This window comes from Trachypithecus francoisi, unplaced genomic scaffold (assembly GCF_009764315.1).
Source record: "Trachypithecus francoisi isolate TF-2019V2 unplaced genomic scaffold, Tfra_2.0 Lachesis_group5, whole genome shotgun sequence".
NCBI lineage: Eukaryota > Metazoa > Chordata > Mammalia > Primates > Cercopithecidae > Trachypithecus > Trachypithecus francoisi.
The window spans coordinates 99,201,857-99,221,992 of NW_022681470.1; the positions used below are offsets into that span (position 1 = coordinate 99,201,857).

The 20,136-nt window shown below is 44.8% G+C and overlaps 1 pseudogene; it reads left to right on the forward strand.

The window, feature by feature from the left end:
* The first annotated feature begins 6,999 nt into the window (after positions 1 to 6,999).
* On the forward strand, positions 7,000 to 7,138 carry LOC117076898 (annotated as a pseudogene).
* The last annotated feature ends 12,998 nt before the right edge of the window (positions 7,139 to 20,136 follow it).

Here is a 20,136-nt window from a genome sequence, read left to right on the forward strand (position 1 = left end):
CCCTCACCCACTTTTTATTTTGAGACTAGGTGTCACTCTGTCACCCAGGATGGAGTGCAGTGGCGTGATCTCAGCTCACTGCAAACTCACCACACCTGCCACCCTGACACTAGTGAGCCTCCAGAATAGCTGGAACTACAGGTGTGCACCATCAAATCCAACTTTTTTTTTTTTTTTTTAGAGATAGGGTCTTGCTATGTTGCCCAGGTTGGCCCTAGGAGCTCCAACTTCTGGGCTCAAGAGATTCACCTGCCTTAGCCTCCCAAAGTGCTGGGATTTCAGGTGTGAACCACCACACCCGGCCTAACAAACTTTCTATACATGTGCCCATGATATTCTTTTCTTTCCTTTTTTTTTTTTTTAAGACGGAGTCTTGCTCTGTCGCCCAGTCTGGAGTGCAGTGGAGTGATCTCAGCTTTCAAGCCAGCACCACCAGACCCGGCTAATTTTTGTATTTTTAGTAGAGACAAGGTTTCATCATGTTGGCCAGGCTGGTCTCAAACTCCTGACCAGCCTCCCAACATGGTGGTATTACAGTCATGAGCCACCACACCCGGCCACATGCCAATGATATTCTAGTAAGGGGACAAGTGCCTTCCTGGCTTAAGTAAGGGAGAGGTACAACAGGAGGACATGGTGGATATTACACAAAGGTATTCAGTTGCGTAGGATGGACAGCTAAACCTCTAAGACATTTTATTTTATTTTTTGAGATAGGATCTTGCTCTGTTACCCAGGTGGCAGTGCAGTGGCATGATCATAGTTCACTGTAAGCCTCAGCCTCATGGGCTCAAGTGATCCTCCTGCCTCAGTCTCCCAAAGTGCTGGGATTACCAGCTTGAACTACTGCACCTGGCTGAGATATTTTAAAGTCCTCCAACATCTGTAATTGTTTCTTTTTTATTATATAGATAATAAAACATACACATATTATATGATAATAAATATATACAATTATATATTATGTATAATAAAATATAGTATATATTTTATTATATATATTTATTGAAATGTGTATTTTTTAGAGATGAGGTCTCACTATGTTGCCGAGGCTGGTCTTGAACTCCTGAGCTCAAGTGATATTCCCATCTTGGCCTCCCAGAGTGCTGGGATTATATGTGTGAGCCACCGTGCCTGACCCTGTTTCTTTTTCAAATTTAATTTATTTATTTAGAGACACAGTCTTACTCTGTCATCCAGGCTGGAGTGCAGTGGTGTAATCATGGTTCACTGCAGCCTCAACCTCCCCAGGCTCAGGTGTTCCTCCCACCTCAGCCTCCTGAGTAGCTGGGACTACTAGCATACACCACCATGCCCGGCTAAATTTTGTATTTTTTGTACCGACAGAGTTTCATTATGTTGCCTAGGCTGCTCTCCAACTCGTGAGCTCAAGTGATCCTCCCACCTCCGCCTCCCAAAGTGTTGATATTACAGGCGTGAGCCACTGTGCCCAGCCTATAATTGTTTCCTGTGGTGACCAAGTCACATTGGTCTGGAGAAGACAGGTCATAGTGACCTCTTTGATAGCTTTCTTTCAAATTGCTTATCCAAAGGTAGCAAAATCACAATGGTCCCAGTCATTTTTTTCTCCTCCCCTTTCCTCTTTTCTTTATAAATCTTGATTTTACTTTTATTTGATGAAAACAATCTAATGCTAGTTTCCCTTCTATATTAATAGAGAATGAGCATGTAGATAAGTGTCTCTATATTATTCCTCGACTGATTTCTTTCAGAGGCTATGTCCATAAAAATTAGTCCATCTGAGACCCATCATTGGAGCCAACAGAATCCTGCACCTAACAGGCCCCTGGTGCAGACCTGGATCCTTAGAGATATTGGCTCTTGTTCCCTCAGTTCTTGCTTTCATGAGCAGAAGTTGAGCTCTTTTGCTTTTATATACTAAGCATGGTCATTGGGCAAGTCCGTCCTCTCTCTATCTCCCTCTCTCCCTTTCTTTTTTTTTTTTTTGAGACGGAGTCTCGCTCCGTAGCCCGGGCTGGAGTGCAGTAGCCGGATCTCAGCTCACTGCAAGCTCCGCCTCCCGGGTTTACCTACGCCATTCTCCTGCCTCAGCCTCCTGAGTAGCTGGGACTACAGGCGCCCGCCACCTCGCCCGGCTAGTTTTTTGTGTTTTTTAGTAGAGATGGTGTTTCACCATGTTAGCCAGGATGGTCTCGATCTCCTGACCTCGTGATCCGCCCGCCTCGGCCTCCCAAAGTGCTGGGATTACAGGCTTGAGCCACTGCGCCCGGCCAACCTTTCTTGCATCATTGTTTTCTGCCATCAGTGGCATCAGTGTGGGTTTCTGGTTTTGATGTTATGAAGTGAATTTCTGAGGACAATCTCTGTTGGGTGTTATTGACAAGGATCCAGTCCCTGTTTGGTGATACATGACAGCGGATCGAGTCTGTGAGTCTCTTTCGATGGTCTGTTCATTGTCCTGAGGATAATGGTATTTCCTGATATTTGAGACTGCAGCAATGAGAAGTTGCTCGTATCTTGTCTTTCCAATGTTTGGTAACATTTTTTGGGCCCAATAGCTGTCAATACCTGCAAGAGTGGCATCTCTATTATAAAGATGATCTTACTACTCAATGCCCCCTCCCAACTAACTTCATTCCATAGGAGCTCTTGGCTTTAACAAATTACTATACCTAAAAGAAATCTTAGTACAGAAAGAAAACTACGTCTGTGGCATGTAAGGAGCAGTTTTCTTTGATTCGTATACTCAGGTTTCTACTAGCTAAAAAAACTCTAACCAGCTGAAATACATGTCCTTTAAGGATTAAGTTTAAGTCACACTACAGAAAGGAGAAAAGATATTTTCTCTTTATACACTTATAATCACAAATAAGCAATGGAGTCAGCAATATAAGCACTTCTTACAAGTATACAAATCAAATTTTTTTTTTGCTTAAGACAGAGTTGCACTCTGTCACCAAGGCTGGAGTGCAGTGACATGATCTTGGCTCACTGCAGCCTTGGCCTCCCGGGTTCAAGTGATTCTTGTGCATCAGCCTCCTGAGTAGCTGGGATTACAGGCATGTGTCACCATGCCTGGCTAATTTTTGTATTTTTAGTAGAGATGGGGTTTCACCATGTTGGCCAGGCTGGTCTCGGACTCCTGAACTCAAGTGATCTGCCCACGTTGCCCTCCCAAAGTGCTAGGATTACATGCTTAAGCCACTGCATGTGGCCACAGATCAAATTTAATAATCTCCAGAACATCAAGGAAGCTGATCTCTTAATGAAAATGGATGAAAAGAAATGATTTACTTACTTTTATATGCTCTGGAAAGAGAATGCCCTGCCAGACTCAAAAGGGTATCACAGAATCACTCAGATTTTCAACAGTGAGTGTTTTCCAAGGATCTAACGATGTTCATTTCTTCAGTTTGTTTCCCTCACTGATAAGCATTGTTAATAGATACCACTGCATCTGTTTTCACCTTAAATGATGTTACTTAATGCAGTTATTTGCTTTTCAATGCCCCCTAGATTGGTGGAAAGAAATTTTCTGATTTATAAATATATTTTCTTATGAAACCAATTGGCATACTCTTCCAGTGGAGTGAATAGATAAATTAAGTATCTAAAACATTAAAGAGATTACTGCCCCAATTATCTTAAGTAATATACGTAATAATTACGTATATAAAATTAAAATATGAAAAGCAGGGTGTGGTGGCTCACACCTGTAATCTTAGCACTTTAGGCAGCCGAGGAGAGAAGAAGGATTGAAGCCAGGAGTTCAATACCAGCCTGGGCAACATGGTGAGACCCCTGTCTCTACAAATTTTAAAAAATGAGCTAACTTTATAAAACTAGCCAGCACAATGGCTCACGTCTGTAGTCCCAGCTGCTTGGGAGGCTGAGGCAGGAGGATTGCTTGAGCCCAGGAGATCCAGACTGCAGTGAACTATCATTGCACCACTGCACTCCAGCCTGGGTGACAGAGTAAGACCTCAACTCAAAATAAAATAAAATAAACAATAATTTCTTGACTTTTTTTTTCTTTTTCTTGCACTGCCAGGCTGGTTGACTCACACCTGTAATCCCAGAAAATCAGGAGGCTGAGGTGGGAGGATTGCTTTAGGCAAGGAGTTGGAGACCAGCCTCGGCAACAGGGCAAGATGCCATCTCTAAAAAATTGCTTGAACCTGGGAGGCGGAGGTTGCAGTGAGCTGAGATTGTGCCACTGCACTCCAGCCTGGGCAACAGAGCGAGACTCTGGGGAAAAAAAAAAAAAGCATTAGTGGGAGCTCCCAAGCAGGAGAGGGATCTCTGGAAGGATAAAGGGAACAAGTTTCTTCCAGAAACATGCTTATGATATGGGCCCAATGATACACTGATCCACCTCTTAGGCTTCTATTACCCTTTTTTACACTACTTCATAAGCTGACTTACTGGAATTCAGACAAAATGTTAGCAGGGGGAAAACAATGGTATTGAAAATCATTGCCTATGATTGCAGAAAAGAAAAGGTTTATTCTTGCGGTACTGTTTGTCCAATCACCAATCAATGATATTTATAGCCAATCACCAACAATGATATTTCTGTAAACCAATGAGAGTTCCTGACAGGCAGCTTTCTATCAGCCCACTGTCTGTCCCCGCTTTTGACTTTTAAAAACCTGCTTGTGGGCCGGGCATGGTGGCTCACACCTGTAATCCCAGCACTTTGGGAGGCCAAGACGGGCGGATCATGAGGTCAGGAGATCGAGACCATCATGGCTAACACGGTGAAACCCTGTCTATACTAAAAAATACAAAAAAAATTAGCTGGGCGTGATAGTGGGTGCCTGTAGTCCCAGATACTCGAGAGGCTGAGGCAGGAGAATGGTGAGAACCCGGGAGGTGGAGCTTGCAGTGAGCAGAGTTCGCTCCACTGCACTCCAGCCTGGGCGACAGAGCAAGACTCCGTCTCAAAATAATGATAATACTAATAATAAAATAAATAAAAAATAAAAACCTGCTTGTGACAAAGGCCAACGGGAACTCAGATCCAAAGTTCCTTGGGTGGGAGTCTTCCAGGCAGCTGTCTTCCAGCCGACTAGAGTTGGCTCAAGTAAACTCTAAATTATATTTTGTGCTTCAGCCTCCTTCTTTTAGGTCAACATGTTCAACAACAGCAGAATAAATAAATAAGTTAATGTATATTCATACAAAGAAATACACATAGAAACAAATAACCATATGAATAACATGAAAAATTCATAGACATAAGACCGAGTGACAGAAGTCAAACCTATGCCCCTGCTTCTGAAACGGCCTTTGCAAAAATTACAATGGGAACAATTATCACAGCGAAAGAGATCTGACCTGATGCCATCTTGTTTCTAACGTCCAAGCTGACCTTGTTCATTCCCGGGCAAAGGCCGAAATAACTTTGGGAGAAAATTAGTTTACGGTTTAGCTGTGAAACAAAGATGACAATATCCATTTCCCAAAGCAAACCGCCTTCCTGCGTGAGGACTAGACTGCCTTTGGGGGACTAACAAATTAGCCACGAGATTAGAAATTATGGTTTAGGAGTTATGTTAGCCTCTGGCTGCAAGATTCTAAACCTCCCCAAATTGTTCCTGGAGATCACGTCATTATTAGAAAACCTAAGATGAGTGCTTGAGATATTTTGCCGACCCTGCACTCAGTGGATCAGGTGGCATCAGCTAGGCTGATAACCTGGCTCATCTGGTGTTGTGGCCCCCACGCAGGAACTGACCCAGCACAAGAGGACAGCTTCAACTCCCTGTGATTTCATCTCCGACCTGACCAATCAGAACTCCCAACTCACCGGACCCCATCCACCAAATAAAGAGTGCAGCTCTTTATTGCAATTCCCCTGTGTCAAAAAATTGGCTCTGTCTAAGCAGCAGGCAAGGTGTACCTGTTGGGCAGTAACACTCCCCCCAAAACCCACTACACACTGGATGACTCAGTTTATAGGAAAGTAAAGGGCAGGCAAAACTTGCCTGATAGATTTGCAGAGACGGGGTGGAAACCATTAATAAGTCTGTGGAGTATTGTCAGAGTTTGGTGTTGTAGTCTACATATTAAAAGTAATCAGTTAAACACCTGAAATAAAATTTCCCCCAAATATTTTTGCCAAATTTGGATGACTTTGTTTCTGTCTTTGCAGAATATAAAGTGTTAACATGAGGTAAGTGCTAAGGTCTAGAGAAGGCAGTGGAAGAGATGATACAATGACTCCAGCATCATGCCTGAGTGTCCAGTGTGCTCTGCTGGGGCAGCACATTTTTGTATATTGCTGTATTTGAAAAAACCCTACAAGATTCATGAAACTGGACAACCGTCTTTATAACACTCCTAGTGATAAAACAAGCAAGGATGGCTGGTTTGCAGTCATCTGAGCAGCCTCTCTAGTTTCATAGATACGGTTTCTCTCTGATATTGAACGACTTCCAATGTCAAGCGGAATGCTGTATCACAAGGATAAACGTTTGTCAAAAGAACCGGTTTTCTTTGTAATCCTAAACTTTCTAGTTTGTGCATTAAAAGTCATTATTTGAAGAAGACAGCACAGGCTCCATTTGGCGGCCAGAGGGATCGTTGGCATCACAGGTTAAGAACCCACTTCTTTGGGAGAGACCAGGAAGGGGGAAGGGAGGGAAAGGAGATAGAGGCGGGTGTCACTTCCTCCGCCGGCTCCCGCAGCTGGTTGGGCGGCTGAGTGGCGGAGGGTGGGGCGGAAGAGCAGACGGGGACCGGGAAAGGCGCTGTCGGTGACATCACGGATAGGGCGATTCCTATGTAGATGAGGCAGCGCAGGGGCTGCTGCTTCGCCACGAAGGATTTCTGGTGCTGTGGGAGCAAGTCCAGGACCGCCGGTTGGACGTGATCGTCCCAGCTGTGTGTCAGGGCTGGGAGGGCTCGGGGTGGCATGGTGGGGGCGGTGGGGGGGACAAGCGCGTGGCAAGTGACCGTGCGTGTGAAGGGTGAGGCGTATGGGGCTGTGGCAGGGTGGAGGCGTCTCTAATCATACTTACCTGGAAGGGGAGATAGCGTCATTGTGAAGGTGCTTTTGATCAGAGTGTGGTTTATCCATTTTATTCCAGATGTGGAAAACTCGACTGTGTAGTTAGTGATATTGGGGGGACTACGTTCGCGCTTTTCCCTGAATTTTTGTATTGCAAAAAGAGCATATGTGAAAGGGTGATTTTTGCTTTTATTGGTTTATACTGAAATGAGATGTCGCCGTTCTTCTCCCTGGTTTATGGTGAAGTGAGATGTCCCCGTCCTTCTCGCTGGAGCCTCTGTGATCGTGTTTACTATAAACTAACTAGCGCGAGAGCTGCATAGCTTTTCCCTTTGTACAGAAGGCTGCTAGGCTGAGGCAGGCGAATCACCTGACGTCAGGAGTTTGAAACCAGCTGGGCTAACATGGCGGGCGCCTGTAATCCCAGCTACTCAGGAGGCTCAGGCAGGAGAATCTCTTGAACCCGGGAGGTGGAAGTTGCAGCGAGCTGAGATCGTGCCAGTATACTCCAGCCTGGTTGACAAAGCAAGTGATGCTGCTCTTAAAAAAAAAGAAAAAGAAAAAGGCTGGGAACTATGACTGAAGTCTATAATCCCAGCACTTTGGGAGACCAAGGCAGGCGGATCATAAGGTAAAGGGATGGAGACCATCCTGGCCAACATAGTGAAACCCCATCTCTAGTAAAAATACAAAAATTAGCCCTTCTGTAGTCCCAGCCACTTGGGAGGCTGAGGCAGGAGAATCACTTGAACCCGGGAGGTGGAGGTTGCAGTGAGCCGAGATCGAGCCACTGCACTCCAGCCTGGGCAACAGAGTTACAAAAACAAAAACAAAAACTCCGTCTCAAAAACAAAAAACAAAACAAAACAAAAAACCCACTGCAAATCATAATGCATTCTACTTAATTTAATGTACGTTTAGCTTTAGAGGATTCCTTTAGAAAAGTGTCTCTCTAAATGTGATTGAGAGTTCAGGAATTCCTTCATTTGTTTCTGTCTCTTTGTCTTCAGTTAATTCATGCACTATTAAATGGAATATTTGCAAAATGAAAATACAGTCTAAGCTCAATTTTACAAAAGCATATACATATATACATGTATATATATAAAATATATAACTCCCATATATATGTATATGTGTATATATATAATATATAGTTCATATATATATCTTTATTGTTCTGTTTTTTCTTTTGCAGGGGTGTGGGGGGGACAGTCTAGTTAAAATATGTATTCTTCTCTCTGTAGATATACCAGAAGAACATGATTCTATCAGTGTTGCCCTGATGTTAACAAAAGTTATTTTGAACTTAGGATGATCAGAAATTTTACATATCTGTACTTTTTATGTATTGCTGGTATGGTCTATGCTAAGCATGTATTTTTTTTTTTTTTAAATGAGAGTAACTTTAAAATGATTTGGAAGAAAAAATATGTACATATATGAACAGTACTTAATTCCAGGTGGTGGGAATGTGGATGACTCGTTATCTTCTTCTTTCTGTATCTTTTATATTTTTAAATGGAAAAACTCAATGACCTGGAATTGAAAGAACAGATTTGGAAGGGGTGTGGGGCAGGTGAGAGGAAAATGCAAGGAAAGGACAAACCCAGTTCTGGCAGGACGTGTTTAAGTTCAAGGTTTCTGGGGAGCAGTTGTTGGGATAAGAAGGATATGGGGGAGGCAGGAGAATCATGAAAATATTTAGGACAGTGTATTGCCTGTCATATCATTCCTCCTCCTTTCGTGTTTCTTCAAAAGAAATATACAGACTTACGTTTCTTTTCAAGCATATGTATCATTTGTGTTTCTCTTTTATTAACGTAACTGGTGAGTTTATCTTGCTGGTTGCCCAGAAAAGCCAATGGAGCTGAGAACAGCAAGCTTTCTGCAATAGAGAAAGAATCTAATAAATGCAGAGACAGCTAAGTGACCAGGACAGAGGTTTATTGTTACTCAAATCTGTCTCCCCCCAAATTCAGAGGGTACTTTTTTTTTTTTTGGATAGTTTGGTGGGCAGGGGGCTAGGGAATGGGGAAAGCTGATTGGTTGGGTTGGGGATGAAAATCACAGGGCGTCATAGCTTATCTTCCTGCACTGAGTCAGTCCCTGAGTGGGGGCACAGGACCAGATGAGCCAGTTTACCAGTCTGGGTGTGCCAGCTAGTCCATCATAAGGCATAAGGCAGGGTCTGAAAAACACCTTGAACACCAATCTTAGGTTTGACACTAATGATGTTATCTATAGGCACAACTGGGGAGCTTAGGAATCTTGTGAATTCTGGCTTCATGGCTCCTGAGCCATAATTTCCAGTCTACTGTCTAATTCGTTAACTTTGCTAAGGAGGTCTGATCCCCAAGAAAGGAAGAAAGGAAGAGGTTTGTCTTGGGAAAGGGCTATCATCTTTGTTTCAGACTCAGACTTGGGACTAAACTCTGATATTTAGCCTGGCCTATGTCCAGGAATGGACGACGGAAGCTTGGAGGTTAGAAGCAAGACGCGGTGCTCAGGGTCACTGAGCCAGGGAACAAGGATTTGAAAGCAGGAATTTGAAGTGAAAGCAGCCTGGCTCCAGAAGACATTCTCAGAACCACTGTGTATGTATTTCTCCTAACAAAAGTACCCTTGCAAAAATTATGACAGTGAGAAAAACCCGACATAGGAAAAGTATGATAGTGAAAGAAATCTGCCCGGAGTGACCCTGGGCAGGTAACTTAAAATCTCTGCATCTTAGTTTTCTCATATGGAAGATGAATATGATGGTGTGACCTTGGCCTGTGGTAAGGACTAAATAAGTAATCATGCACACTCATTGCCTGTGCCTGACATGTGGCCCTTGGCATATCAGGCAGAGTTGATGATGTGCGTATGTTACTTATTTGCATGTTAGCTCTTGTATTTTGCCTGCAACACTGCACGAAGAGCAGATGTGGCCAGGTGCGGGGGCTCATGCCTATAATCCCAGCACTTTGGGAGGTCGAGGTGGGCAGAGCACCTGAGGACAGGAATTTGAGACTAGCTTGGCCATCATGGAAAAACTCTGTCTCTACTAAAAATACAAAAAGTAGCCAGGCATGGCAGTGCACCTGTAATCCCCGTTACTCAGTAGGCTGAGGCAGAAGAATCACTTGAACCCAGGAGGCAGAGGTTGCAGTGAGCTGCAATTGGGCCACTGCACTCCAGCCTGGGTGATAGAGTGAGACTCCATCTCCAAAAAACAAATAAAAAGAGCTGATGTGATGAAAATTTGTTGTATTGAAGTTACAGCAGCGATACTTTCCAGTGGCGGTGCACCCTCCCAGGGAGACTGCAGCAATCCTCTCACCAGCAGTAACCTCCTGGGCTGGGAGGTCCCAAGAAGGCCCCTCAATCTCCAGCAGGTTTGATCCTCTAGGAGCTTCAGGAAATGAGCTAGAGAAGTATTTCTATCTGGGAGGAACTGGGAGTTCATTAGCTCATCTGTTCAGCTCATCCAAAGGGGAATAATGATTCAATTTTTTGCTTCCAACCTGCCCCAATAAAATTTTTATCATTTTACGGTAGAAGATATTTGCACATGTAAGGGAGGAAATATGGCTTTTCCTAACCCAGCCTAGGTTCACTGCTGAGAACCTTACAGCAAAAGACAGACTAACAAGAGAAGAGAGCATATCTAGTTATTTAATGTAAGTTTTACATGACAGAAGAGCCTTGCTAAGGAAATGAAGACCTGAAGAAACAGCTAAACTTCAAGGTTTTTTTTGATTATTTTATTTTATTTTATTTTTTTAATGTTAGGTTTGATGAATACTGGATAGCTATAGAGAAGTGTGATATGATGAAAGGAGTATGATCTAACGGTAATAAACTGGGGGAAACGTAGCCAGGCCTGTATGTTCAGACTCTGTGTTGCTGTGTTTTCAGACACAACAATGCACATTTCCTCTCGTTACAGAGAGAGCACCTCTCACATGAGAATCTTATGATCAGCTTCAGGAAAGAAGCGCAGGGGGAGAGTAACAGTGACCTTCCTGCTTCTGTTGTTTTCTCAAATTCCTTTAGCATAAAATATTCAATACCCCGAGTTGTTATATTTTGGAGTAGTGTGTCCTGAACCCCACCATGTACATGCTATAAAACCCAGAATCTTTGAAGAGTAATACTTATGACTATAAAATATTTAAATTCAAAATACAAATGATGGCTGGCATGGAGGCCAGCACGTAATCCCAGCACTTTGGGAGGCCCAGGCAGGCAGATCATTTGAGGCCAGGAGTTCAAGACCAGCCTGGCCAACATGGCAAAACCATTGTCTCTACAAAATATACAAAATTAGCTGGACACCGTGTTGTACACCTGTGGTCCCAGCTACTTGAGGAGGGGGTGCTGAGGATCAACTTAAACAATATCATATGTAAAAACAAAAATTTTTTCCTTTAAGTTTAGTCAAGTGAAGCAGTGGGAGTGGAGAAGGAACAAAGAAATCTGTAGCTAGTTGTGATAATTGGTTGTAAACAGGAATGATTTTTTATGCACTATATACTGTTATCAGAGTTACATATGCTGCAAAGCTGGTGGTGAACAGCAACAACAGCAGTGTCCTGGTCCCCCCTACACTTCTCTCCAGGGATAACAATCCATCCTCCCTCCCTCCCTCCCTCCCTCCCTCCCTTCCTTCCTTCCTTCCTTCTTCCTCTCTCTTTCTTTCCTTTTCTTTTTTTTTTTTTTGACTGAGTCTTGCTCTGTGGCCAGGCTGGAGTGCAGTGGTGCTATCTCAGCTCACTGCAACCTCCGCCTCCCGGGTTCAAGCGATTCCCTTCTCTCAGCCTCCCGAGTACCTGGGGTTACAGGAAGGTGCCAAGACACCCGGCTAATTTTTGTATTTTAGTAGAGGCGGGGTTTCACTGTGTTGGCCAAGATGACCTCCATCTCCTGACCTCGTGATGCGCCTGCCTCCGCCTCCCAAATGCTGGGGTTACAGGCCTGAGGGATAACAATTTTCAATGCATGCAGCCAACCTCTACATATCGTTACTCTTTGACTGTCCAATTTTCCATCCCAGGCCCTGCAGTCCAGCCTGCAAGGGGAAATTGATCTTCTGTGTTTTCCTTCCTGCCAGTCCACTCTAAGGAGCCAACAAGGCACCTCTCTCCCCTCCCCCACCCTCACGCCTCTGCACGTCCGCCAAACTGAGCCCCTCAAAGACTGCGGTGTTTTTCAGTCCTTCGTAACCGCTGAAAATTTTCATATTTTCAAAATATGAAAATCAGAGTGATGGTCCTGAGCGCCCGGAGGGACATCTTAGCTTGCTCTCAAGACCCACCATGAGCCGCCCCCACCGACCCGCACTCAACCCTGGGAGCTGCTCAGGCTCCTCTTACCCGTGGCCCTGCGGCAGCTCCTCCCGAGCGACCGAGATCAGAACCCGCGCTCCCAGCCCGCGCGCTTGAAGAGGTCGCCGCGCAGGTTTCTCTTTCCGGCTGAAATCTTGGGACGAAAGAATGAGATTTTCCGGAGTCAGATTCCAAAGCTCAGTGAAGCAGCGACTTTCAGGACCCGCAATAGAGACTTGGGAGCTAGAAATTCGGCATGGAAATCTGAATATGAAGAACAGAGTAAATTAACATTCGGAATAGGATGGGCCATTTGAATAAAACAGTGTTACTCCTAAGTTAGGTCTCGAACCATCGACCCTAAACTGAGACACAATCTCCAATGACTGAGCTAACCCCATCAGAATTTCTCATGCCACCGTTTACTTACCAAAAAGACAACGGGTGTCATTACGAGATTTCCCGAGTGAAAGGAATCTCGGGGTCTCGGACTGAGGGGCGGCTGCCTTTTTAGTGGAGGAGACCTCTCACCCCGAGGCCCAGGGTCGCCCTGAGAGGTGGTGGAGACTTGTTCGGTTGCTGAGGCGCTGGCTGCGAGGTCTGGGCCTCTGATTGCAGGGGCCAGGAGGCTCGCCCAGGGCTGGGACCAGGATTGGTGACTCCGATTGGACGTTTGGGCAATTTCCCTGTGGACCAGGCCCCTGCGAGAAGCCGGTTTCTGGGACCCGGACCCCTGAGGAGGGGACGGGAGAGGAGGAGGGACATCTCAGGGGACGCATTGCCAGGCTGGAGAAGGAGGGACCTGGGCACTTGCAGCCACGGAGCTTCCTTCCCCAGGACCCAAACCTTTCTCTTCTCTAACCCAGGACTTGGTACAAGGGCAGAGGTAAACCCCAATCCTTTCACTTTGTCTTTGAGAGGGGAGTTTGCTTCCGAGTGTCTTCTGGCAACAGAGTAAAAGACCAGCAAACAACAAGGTCCCACCGAGATCTGAACTCGGATAGGCTAGATTCAGAGGCCAGAGTGCTCACCATTACCCCACGGAACCAGCTGTTGAGAATGCTCTCAGTTACTGGCATTTGGCAAGTGAATTCTCAGCCTCCATATTCACCAGAATTTGCAGGTATTTTTTTCTCCTTGGCACACAGGACTTGAGTACCTTTAATCTACAATAGGAAGAGACGCCCCAGACTTACGTCTCTCTGCTGTTGTCTTTAGGTTTCTCTCTCAGAGAATGAGATTAATCTTTCCGGATTAGGGACAGGGAAGAGCAATATTTAGGTCTCCACTAAAGCCACCAGTTCTGCCTGGGTTGCCAGAGTTTCCTGCCCTGAAATAAACATTCTGCCGAGACCCCCTACCCGCTGGGGTTTCTTTCTTTTACTTTGCAACTTTCCTTTTCCCTTTATCCATGGAGCACTGATGACCATTTCCGGAACAAGATTTGGGATATGCTGGAATTTCCTCTTCTTATTCTGCCTTCTTCTCCTCCTCTTTCTCCTCCTCCTCTCATTCTGTTTCCAATCCCCTGTCTCTCCTGCTCCCTGTCTTCCTCACACTACCCCCACACCCATTTTCCCCAGCTCCCTCCAGCTCTCCACACTTCCTGCCTCCCCCTCCTTCTCTGTTCCTTCTTGGCTACCATTTCTCTTCCTTCTCTAGGCTCCCACCCTACCCACCACCAACCTCCCACACGCAGTCTACACTAACAGAAGAATGGACTACCACGATCTGAGAGGAAGTTGAGGAATATGTTCCTAGTCAGGATACTTTGGGGGATCTTTGCTAGGGAGTGTGAGTGCGGTGACACCAACCGAGATGATGAACGTCAGCCAGTCCTTGAGGCCTGGGGAGGACCGGCAGATCCAAGGCAACACCATACCTGGGGTGACCCAAAAGAGTCATCTTCCCATTCCAAAAGGCTAAATCTGATTGCCAAAGTCCAAGGAAATTGAAAGCAGCAGGAGCCATCGTCTTTGCAAGTCCAGTTCCAAGTGGAAAGATCATGGTGCTTCCTTCCAGCCACCGCAAGGTCAGCACACAGGCATTTGCATTGCCCAGGACTCAGCCAGTACCCTGGATGCCTGGCTAGGCCTGTCCAGAGAAAAGCTAGGTGTGGGGCCCATTTCCATCTAGGCGGAGGTTCCTGGGGAAGTAGGCACTTGCCAAGAAATTGCCCCTTATAGTCCTCCTAAGGGTGTGTGGAGCCTCAGTGCTGCTACCTCTTGGACTCCACCCTCCAGATGCCACCAGCTCCCGCTGTCCAGGGCTTGCAGTGAAGTCTCCAAGGCTCTGGTTTTTTTTTTTTTTTTTTTTTTTTTTGAGACGGAGTCTTGCTCTGTCGCCCAGGCTGGAGTGCAGTGGCCGGATCTCGGCTCACTGCAAGCTCCGCCTCCCAGGTTCACGCCATTCTCCTGCCTCAGCCTCCTGAGTAGCTGGGATTACAGGTGCCTGCCACCTCGCCCGGCTAGTTTTTTTTTTTATTTTTTAGTAGAGATGGGGTTTCACTGTGTTAGCCAGGATGGTCTCGATCTCCTGACCTCGTGATCCGCCCGTCTCAGCCTCCCAAAGTGCTGGGATTACAGGCTTGAGCCACCGTGCCGGGCCCCGGCTCTGGTTTTTGAATCGTCCTGGTTTGGTGTGCCAAGAGCTGCCTCCCACAAAGTGAGCAGACGTGGAGAGCTGCCAGATCCGAAAGGGAAAATCACAAGGCATTGCCAGCTAGATAGGGACAGAGTCCCCTCTATTATAATTCGGATTCAAAGGGTAGATGTCATGGCCCCTAAACATCACAGCATGACCAGGGCATGCCACCCACGACCTGCAGTGCCCTTGCACCTGGTTAGGTGTAAGTGATTTTACTTTAGCAGACAAGTGTTCTCTTCTCCCCCAAACTAACGCTGCTGCACTGTCCTGCGTGGGGAGATGGGTATGGCTGTAGATGGTGCCCTCCAGAGTGCCCAGGATGGGGGAACATGGTGCAGTGGCCAGTATAATGGTTTAAAAGAATGGCCACTTTCAAAAGCCTTTCACATCTCCTAATCTGGGATCTTTTGGGACTAAAACGTTATGGACCACAGTGGAATTCTTCATCCTCCAGGACCTTGTGGCGGATGCCTTCTTTCACCGAGCTTTCATGGTGTGGCTATTAAGCGCCAGGCCCTGCTCTTGGACAGTGTCATGATTGTGAGGAAGTCTCAAGTCACCACTCATAGAGTGGGTCTGCAGCTCACCTCTGCAGGCATCAACAGGTGTCAGAGAGAAAGGGGCATGACCAGTTTGTGTCTTTCCCACGTGGCCACTCATTGGGTCGTGGGGGAGTGGAAGTCAGTGCAAGGAGGAAGCCCAGTGAGAAAGCAAATGGACAACATCAGACCTGGGGCTGAGGCCCCCACCTGCGGGACAGCCTCTGAGGCAGGCAAGGGGCAGCAGGGAAGGTCGTGGCCTGGTGTAATCTGGAGTCGGGTGCCCCAGCTCGTTCATGTGAATCTTATCCAAAGGCAAGATTCAATATCTGCGTTCTTCAGAGGAGAATGTGTCTTCAGAAGAGAATGGAGAAGTTGGGGAGCACCTTCTCACCCCATACTGACTGTATTTGATGTTACAGTATGCTATCTCTGTGCTATAATTCGTTAGCATGTGGCCATTAATGGAATGATTGATGGTTTAAGCCCACTCCCAGATATTCTAGTCTTCATCTAAGTTCCCTCCCTTCCTCCCTCCCTCCCTCCCTCTTTCCCTCCTTCCCTTCCTTCCTTCTCTTTCTTTTTAAATAGACCACTTTGCACTGAAATCTAAGTTCTTTTTCTGATTTAATTATGTAACAAAATTTGCCAAAATCTCTGAAGCTGCCTTTATCTTTCAGTCAGGGAGCTCATTCTGTAGCCTGCAGTTCCTCCCTGTCTCCTTCTTTGATCTGTGGTTCCAAGTATTTAGCAAGTTCTGCCCTCCAAGGTAGTTTCACCCTGTCCTTACTGGAACCTACACTGTCTGGAGTGCTGATGTCACTGTGATCTAACTGATCTGCCATCTGGATTCCAGGGGCACCCCCAGGCACAGAGGGTGAAGGCACAGACAGTGAAGCCTTCAACTCCTCTGACTCCAGGTTGGTGCATCTCAACGCCAAGTATTAACCACACGATATCAGGATGCCACCAAAAATTGAATTTGGAGCTTTCACATGCTAATTTAGAAAAATTAATAGATATTACTTTATAGCACAGTTCTAGGCTTACAGATAAATTGAGCAGCTACTATAGAGAGTTCCCATGTGCCTCCCTGTCCTTCAATACACAATTTCCCCCATTAGTATCTTGCAGTAGTGTGGTACATTTGTTACATTGGATGAACCAATATTGATAATTATCATCAACTAAAGTCTACAGTTTACATTAAGTGTTCCCTCTTTTATCTTATTTTTTTAAACAATTCTGTGGGTTTTGAAAATTACAGTGTCATAACTCCTGAATACAGTATCATATGTAATAGTTTGACTGCTGAAAACTCCCTGTGCCCCACCAATTCATCCCTCCTTTCCCTCCTTCAGCCTTGGCAACCACTGATCATTTTACTATCTCTGTCTTTTTTACTTTCTCAGAATGTCCTACAGTTGAAATTATATAGTATGTAGGTTTTCAGACTGGCTTCCTTCAAGCCTTATGAATTGAATGTTCCTTTATGTCTTTTCATGGCTTGATAGCTCGTTTCTTTTCATCACTGACTAATATTCCATTGTGTGGATACACCACAATTTGTTTATCCATTCACTTGTTGAGAAGAACATCTTGGTTACTTTTAGTTTTTGACAATAATAAAGAAAACTGCTGTAAATACTTGTGTGCAGGTTTTCGGGTGAACATAAGCTTTCCTCTCATTTGGCTAAATAAGTCAAACTGCCATTGCAAGATTATATGGTAAGACTATGTTTAGCTTTGTGAAAAAATAAAATAAAAAATTAAAAAAACCCTCCAAACTATTTTCCAAAGTGATTGTACCATTTTGCATTTCCATCAACAGTGAATGAGAGTTCCTGGCCGGGCGCGGTGGCTCAAGCCTGTAATCCCAGCAGTTTGGGAGGCCGAGACGGGTGGATCACGAGGTCAGGAGATCGAGACCATCCTGCCTAACACGGTGAAACCCCGTCTCTACTAAAAAAATACAAAAAACTAGCCGGGCAATGTGGCGGGCGCCTGTAGTCCCAGCTACCCGGGAGGCTGAGGCAGGAGAATGGTGTAAACCCGGGAGGCGGAGCTTGCAGTGAGCTGAGATCCGGCCACTGCACTCCAGCCTGGGCGGCAGAGCGATACGCCGTCTCAAAAAAAAAGAGAGTTCCTGTAGCTCTGTTTGTTTGACAGCTTTTGGGATTGTCACTTTTTACAGATTTTAGGTGGGTTCTGTTACCTCATTGTTTCATATGCAATTTTCTAATGACATATGCTTATTTGCTCTCTGTACATCTTTTCGGTGAGGTGTTCAGATCTTTTGCCTACTTTTAAATTGGGTTGTTCACTTTCTTATTATTGAGTTTGAAGAGCTCTTCATTTATTTTGGACACCAGCCCTTCATCAGATCTGTATTTTGCAAATATTTTCTCTCAGTCTGTGACTTGTTTTTTCATTCTGTTAAAACAGTGTCTTTCACAGAGCAGAAGGTTTTAATTGTAATGAAGCTCAACTTTTCAATTTTGTTTCTTTCATGGATTGTGCTTTTAATGCTGTTTCTAAGAAATCATTACCAAACCCAAAGTCACCTAGCTTTTCTCCCGTGTTATCTCCTAGGAGTCCTGTGGTTTTGAACCTTACATGTAGCTATAAGATCCATTTGTGAAAGTTATAAGATCTGTGTGTACATTTATGTATTTTTTCATGTGGGTGTCCAGGTATTCTAGCAGCATTTGTTGGAAAGGCCATCCTTGCTCTGTTAAATTGCCTTTGCGCCTTTATCAAAGATCAGTTTATTATATTTATGTAGGTCTATTTCTGGGCTCTGTTTCATTTTCCATTGATCTACAAGTCTGTTTTACCTTTTTTCACCAACTCCACACTGTTTTGGTTACTGTAGCTTTACAAGGTGTCCTGAAGTTGGCAGAGCCAATCCTTGGGGATTTTTTCTGATCTTTACCATGAGAACCTTGTTGGGTTGTAGTGGTCAGACTTAGGAAAGTGTAATATCTCCACGTGGCTGGTTCTCAAAGAGTTTTTAGTGCTCAACCCAGGCCACCCTCAGCTTCTAGTAATCTGTCAATACCATTTAAGTGCTCCTCCCAGGTGCTGGCTCCAGCAGCTTCTGTTCCTGGCAAGCTGTGACTCTCTGTGTTTGCCTGTCTTTCTAGTTTTCAGGGTGGCAGTGACCTCAATTCTCTGGCCATCTAAGAAGAGTTGTTGGTTTTCAGTTTGTTCAGCTTTTTTCTTGTTGTGAGGACAAATGGTGACTTTCTACCTCTTTATATGTCAGAGTAGAAAACAGAAATTTCATTTAAAAAGTTACTTGTGGCCAGGCATGGTGGCTCATGCCTGTAATCCCAGCATTTTAGGAGGTTGAGGTGGGTGGATCACAGGGTCAGGAGTTCGAGATCAGCCTGACCAACATGGTGAAACTCCGTCTCTACTAAAAATACAAAAATTAGCCAAGCTTGGTAGCACGTGCCTGTAATCCCAGCTACTCAGGAGGCTGAGGCAGGAGAATCACTTCAACCCAGGAGGCAGAGGTTGCAGTGAGCCTAGGTCATGCCATTGCACTCCAGCTTGGGTGACAGAGTGAAACTGTCAAAAATAAAAAATAAATAAAAGTTACTTGTAATCAAACTTACCAATTTTAAATCTATGATGAAATCACTTAACGAGGTTTGTTGAATTGTTTTTTAGAGTCACATTTTAGAATATTTTTGTCATTTCCCCAAATTCCTTCAAGTCTCTGCACAGTCATTTCGTAATCTCTGGTGCCCATGATTGGGCCCCAACAAAATAAAATTTGGAAAACCGACATCATTAAATTTCAACTTTTCTTAGATTGGGATTTTTTTATAGTGACTAATTGTCTTACTTTTAGCATTTTAGGGACTGTTTTGAGGAACTTAATAATAGTCCTTTTCATTGCTCTTCGTGAATTGTTTCATTTTTACTGATAACTGATAGTTGCTACCAAACCTGGTCTGGCAAGCCCAAATGAAGGAGCCAAAAAAAAAAAAAAAATCTGCTATAAGAAATAGAGATAGATGGTGAATTTGCACATAAGATTATGTGGAGTTAGTATTGTACCATCTTTATTCTTCCAGAAATTTGGTTGGTAACATTAGAGATACTCCTCACGTGCTTGGAATGCCTCTCATTGTCTTCTTCAGGTTACAAGGGCTCCAGAATAGTGACATAAAGGTGAGTGCAAGATTTTTGCTGTAGTTCTTTGCTTTTTTTTTTTTTTCTCTTAGAGTGGTTAGCATCCATGTATCTGAAATAATAAATCAAGAGTAGAGATAGGCATCTGTACTAGTTTTCTATTGCTGCCTATTAGCACATGCAACAAACTAATGGATCGAAACCACAGAAGTCTGGAACAGAGGCTGGGTTCCATGATAAGGGTTTTAGGAAGCTGAATCCAGGCTATGTAATTATGTGGAGCTCAGGATACTTCTCCAAGTTCACTTCAGATATAGGAGGAACACATTTTTGGGGAGTTGAAAGACTGGGTTTTCTTTTCCTGTGCTGAGCTGTCAGGCAGGAGACACTCTGACTCCAGAGGCCACCTGCATTCCTTCTCACCTGGCCTCTTCAATTTTCCAACCAATAACAGCTCATGGAGTCCTTCTCAAGCTCCCATTCTTCCTGACGTCAC